General features: G+C 35.6%; 1 protein-coding gene across 5 annotated transcripts in view; it reads right to left on the reverse strand.

The window, feature by feature from the left end:
- Positions 1-6,000, reverse strand: part of LOC150081221 (protein still life, isoform SIF type 1-like) — a 496,225-nt gene that overhangs the window by 309,463 nt on the left and 180,762 nt on the right. The gene's annotated exons all lie outside the window — the stretch shown is intronic.

The following is a 6,000-nucleotide window of genomic DNA, read 5'->3' on the forward strand; positions in this document are numbered from 1 at the left end:
ATATAATAGCACGCAATATTTGAGTTAACCGGGGTCAAACCTGTGACTGCTGAATACGGTTAACGTTTGTATTGATTGATTCATTGTAAACTCCACTAACGTGGTCATCGTGTCTGAGTATAAACAAGGACATATTGTTCGCCAGTACTTTTGATAACATAGTGTACATGTTTTTCAATAATTGTAATTACTTTCAGCAATTATTATTTTTTATACCATACGAATATTATAAAGATTAATAAGTGCAAAGAATGTTCAGCTTTTATAAGACTGACTTGGAGTTCTTGAACGGATATAGTAGTGTTAGATATCGATCTGATGAAGGTAGACTTTCATTTGGTGGCAAAGTGATTGCATCAGTGGGTTGGATTAAAATTGTACCTTTTGTGTTTTTCGAGTCCGTTTTCGGCAACGTTGTGAGTTGCTTAAAACTCTTTTCAAGTCATCTTGAGGCTTTTTTTGCTGTTTATGCATTCTTGGGAGGAATCTGCAATAATGAAACCGTGTTGTGGGTGTTTACACTTCCTTCGGATAAGTCTATTGATTTCGTCCTGCATTTATTTTATGTCCCTGTTGGAATAGAAAACTCTCTACAATTCAGTGATCATTTTCTCAAACTAAAAGTCACCAGTAGCTGAGGCTAAAATAGTCTTAAGTGTCTAAACGGCTATATCTCTCTCAAGCTTATATTCAAGTGGTAAGAAACCACCATTTTGAAATTTCTAGTCAATGTTTTTCTCACGCTGTTACCAAATTCTTTCAGTTCTTTTATAAGAACTAGAAATTTCACAAGCATTTAGGTGGGAAGGAATCTCTTCGAGTGAAGTGTATGATTTGTGATCAGTATCAGGATAGACTCCGATTTGAGTCTACTTGAAAAGATCCCAGGACCATGTATCTCAAAATTCTGCTCAAAAGTTCACCCCGCTGTTATTTTCATCGTGAATAGGCTCTATCTTTCTCATATACTAGGTCAAATGTTCAACAAATATCAAGGAATTTGGCTTGCCATACAGCCTTCTGCAGAGTCCTTTGCTTGTCAGTGCTGTAGATGGAATTTTGTCATCAGTCACTTAAGCAGCCAGATTCTGCTGGATGAGGGATGAATACTGTCTTCATGGTAGTTATGACAGCCGATGCCAATATTTCATCTGGAATGAGAAGAAAATGCTTTTGGAATGTGGGTATGCCATTTCACACCAAAAACGAAAAATGGCCTAATTGCAGGGCCTTCCTGATTTTCATTAATTGGTCATCCTAATTTTCATTAATTGGTCATCCTAATTTTCACTAATCCGATTATTCTGATTTTCTTCTATTTTTAGTATCCTGATTTTTCAGATTTCCACAATTCTAATTATTTTGATTTCCAGTATTTTATTCTCCTGATATTCGGAAATATTTTCTCTGATTTTCTTAATTTTATTCTTCCGAGTTTTCTGATTTATCTAATTTTCCTGATACACCCTAATCACCCAATTTTCCTAATTTCCCTACTCATCTAATTTTCTTGATTTTCAATAATTTGATTCTTCTGAATTTTCAATAATTCGAGTCTCTTGATTTTCACTAATTTGATTTTCCTGATTGACTTTATTTTCCTTTTTTTCACTAATTTCATTATCTGATTTTTAGGATAACAAAATCAGCGATGATCAAATCAGAATAATCAAAATCTTGATTTTTCTAATATATCTAATTTTTAAAATTAAATTTTTCTTGATTTTTTGAATTCATTTAATTTTCCTAATTCTTCAGTAATTTTATTCTTCTGAATTTTCAATAATTTTATATTCCTAACTTTTCAGATTCACTTGTTTTTCCTTCTTTTCACTGATTTGATTATCGTGTTTTTAGGAAAACCAAATCAACATTAATAAAATCGGGATAATCAGAATCCTTATTTTCAGGATAAATAACTTATTCTGCTGATTTTTCTAATTTTTAAATTTTTTTTAATTTATCTAATTTTTTTGATTTTTCGAATTCATCTAATTTTTCTGATTTTTAAGTAATTTGATTCTCCTGATTTTCCTTATTTTCACTGATTTAATTACTGTGATTTTTAGGGCAACAAAATCAGCGATAATCAAATCAGGATGATCAAAATCGTAATTTTCAGGATAATCAATTTTATTTTCCTGATTTTTCTAATTTATTTAATTTTTTTAGTTTTTATAATTTATTTAATTTTCTTGATTTTTCGAATTCATCTAATTTTCCGAATTTTTCAGTAATTTGATTATTCTGAAATTTTCAGTAATTTTATTGTTCAGAATTTTCAATAATTTGTTCCTAATTTTTCATATTCACCTGATTTTCCTTATTTTCACTGATTTCATTAACCTGTTTTCCAGCATAACCAAATCAGCAATAATCAAATCAGGATAATCAAAATCCTGATTTTCAGAATAAACAATTTATTCTCTTGATTTTTCTAATTTAATTATCTAATTTCTAATTTTTTTAATTTTTGTAATTTGTCTCATTTTCTTTATTTTTCGAATTCATCTAATTTTTCTTATTTTGAAGTAATTTGATTCTCCTGATTTTCACTGACTTCATTATCCTTCTTTTTAGTAATTTTAATCTGGTTTTGCGATTTTCAATAATTCTATTCTTCTCCTGATTTTTCTTTACTATACTTAAAGGTTTTAAAAGTTATTAATAAGTAACTTTACTATCTTGATTTTCCTGATTTTCAAAAATTGGATCCTCCTGACTTCACTGATTTTGAAATTTTAATTCATCTCGATTTCTCTAATTTAATTCTGCTGATTTTCACTCTAATTTTAAAGGAAAAACGGTTTTCCTTTTTTAAATTTAAATTTCACTTTAATGTAACTGCTTAAATATTAAATAACCCACAAATAGATAGAAAAATTAAAAGAGAAGATTGGATGCTGCGTAAATTGTGTTATCTCAACCAGGCTGTATTGTCTGGTTAAAGAAAACGGTTTTGTACTTGAAGCAGCTCGAGCCACCAAATAAGAATTCTGTTCTGTTGGAAAGGGGGTGGGGGGGATTGTATTAGTGATAAGCAAACACCTCGAAGCGATGGCGCATGCTGATATTCGGATCAAGAAGCCGATGCATCTCCCAGTTGTGTACATGGCGCATAAAATTTCGATAAGCGCCTTTGGGAGGTATCACGCACAAATAAAAATGGGATGTAGAAATGTCTCTCCAAAATCGGACGATATTACTGCTATCGATTCTCTACTGTACCCGCGGTGGAAGGCTGGAAGTAAAGTTACCATTCTAAGGAGAAAAATTGATTCTTTCTGGTGGAGTTGAACGAAATTATCCAAAATATCTTTCTCGTCTGCTGGTTTCTTTGAGTCTGAGCACGAAGCGTAATTAGACTTTCTTAAAACTATCTGTCACGGACGCAGAGTGCATCTTGCGTCTTTGCTTCATTAACGTGGAACAAAGAAGGTAAAGAGATCTGTCCAGAGCGAGTCCAATGAGATTATTTGTAATTTAGCGTTCCAGATATGGACCCTCCACCTTAAGATATTAAAACCGAATTTAATTTGTTTTTCGTGGAAACAAATCAAAATTCCAAGATGGGAGAATGGGTTTGCAATTATTGTATTAAAAGTCGCGGTAAGTGAATTTGGGGTGTCCAATTGTGTGCAGGATCAGGAAGTTTAAAATAGTTCCCTTTAATATTCTCGATTACGTATGCGGAAATCGTCTGCCACGATGAACCGCGTTCGCAGATCATCATTTAATAAATTTTGGAATTTCGCTTTCTGCAATTTGAGATCTATTCTGTTCTTTGAATGGCAGGGACGTTCTCATAAAGAAATGCGTTTTGCCCGCCCCTACAACATATTTAATTTAAATAAACGTCATATCAAAAGTTAGAGAGGGATATTGAAAAGTTTTCTAATCACAAAATGTTGACTCTCGACTGGACGTCTCCAATCGAAGCCAGTGGGCTCCCAAAGTTATTGGCTAATCCAGGAGCAGTGGAGCCTCTTTAGTTCGTTTTCCAATACATCGCAACAACCATTACAAGCAACGAACAGGGACAGAATACAGTAATGGTCACAACTGATCAACTGCTTATAATTCCGAACGTCGTTCGCTTTCCTTTTAGAATTCTAGGATGGTTTCTCCGATATAACTTGGACCTTGCTGAAAGGGCGGGGCGTACAGTCGAGTTCTTCTACAGTACCAAGATAAATGAGTGAAATAAAACTAGTCTCCCCAGTGCGTGGACGCCATCGGCCTTTCTATTTGAATTACTGAAAAATTTATTACTGCGCGTTTCTTCTTACAAAGTCCAGCAATCTGAAGGAATTCTTTATTAGTTCCAGCTGTTTTTATTTCTGCTCTTTAATACCGGGTTCGTTGGTTATTGAAATTAAATTTTGTTAACTAGAAGAGAAATTTCAGATGTCTACGGCTCAAGTGGTTGGAATGTATTTTGTTAAGAGGATTCAGATAACATAACAACGTGTTTACTGTAGTCTTCTCTTTCTATTAAAAGCCTGATTTGTATCTGTGATGGGAGATCACGTGACTGGTATCCCCCTTACCATTGTGCTCGATCGTGCTGGTACCACATACGTATCATTACCGATATATTCTATTAACATAACAAAAACTAAAACAACATGGAACGTATAGATTGTAGAAGAACATAACTTCCATTATGTTCACTCGGGGTAGAACATAATGGAAGTAATAAATAGGGTGCTAAAATCAACCCTAATTGCGCCCCTTTATTTTCTAAAGATTTATACCCCATTGATATAGGCCCTTTGCTTTCTGTCTTCCGAAGCTGATCCCAAAGGTTAAACGCGCGATCCTAAAAACCTACCATCTATTTCTGTTAGATGCTAATTACTTGAGTCTTGGAAACTATTTATTGAGTTTGTGAACCATATTTTTAGCCATAGAACCCCAGCATCTAAATACATTGAGTTTCTTTGAATTAGCAACACCTATCTGTTACCTCGTGGGGGTGGGCACTTTTTGCTCTTAATACAGCCCATACGCGTCTTGGTATGGATTCCATGTATGTTGCACGGTATCCTGTAGTAGAGATATCTATTAGTCGCGCAATCTGTCTAGTAATGACCACGCATTGTGATGTGGATGGTCGCACTACCGAATGTCCTTTTCCAGTAGGTCCCAAACATGCTCAATTGGATGGAAATCTGCTGAGTTGGGCGGCCATGGGAGGAGGGAGAATTCATAGCCATGCTCTTGAAACGTAACAACCTGTCAGGCTTTGTGGCATGGCGCATTGTCTTGTTAATAGACGCCCGAGTTGTTTGATGCCCTCGTGAGTAGCGCAGTTGGTAGAATCGCCATCCTCCCCACACCTGGTGGAAAAGACCTGAGTTCGATTTCTGTCGATGAGTAAGGAATATTTATGGGCTTTTCGCAACGTGGTTTAATTAGTCGGTGTCAGGCAAGGGTACTATGGTTTTTACTCCCGGAAATTCTGGTTTTTCATCAAGCAAACAGAACTCGACCCGAGTTTCCGGAAGAAAAAAACCATACTACCTTCGCCTGACACCGACTAACTCAACGACGTTGCGAAAAATCCCATAAAATCCCTCACTCATCGACCTCAGATCTTTTCCACCAGGTGTGGGGGGGACGGCGATTCTGAAGAAACTTGAGTCCATCTGGATGCACTATTGTGCATCCAAGCAACTGGAGGTAGTGGTGTTACGTTGGGCGACTGTTGTGGTGGCACGCCTTGGGTTTTCTGATCACCCTTTATCAGTAGCCAGATGGAATGCCTATTTTCCATCGTTGCCGACCATGTACACCCCTTAATGGTGACAGTGCATTCAGACAACTTAGAGGGTTTGGATTTATTTTTCTAATGCTCCTAAAAATAGACCTTAACCCCTTAAGTTATTTGGATACACTGTCACCATTAAAGGATGTATATGGTCGGCAACGATAGAAAATTGGCATTCCATCTAGCCACTGATAAAGGGTGATCAGAGAACCCAAGGCATGCCACCA

The sequence above is a fragment of the Mastigoproctus giganteus genome, chromosome 8 (genome assembly GCF_048544385.1).
Source record: "Mastigoproctus giganteus isolate SK-2022 chromosome 8, ASM4854438v1, whole genome shotgun sequence".
In the NCBI taxonomy this organism is placed as follows: domain Eukaryota; kingdom Metazoa; phylum Arthropoda; class Arachnida; order Uropygi; family Thelyphonidae; genus Mastigoproctus; species Mastigoproctus giganteus.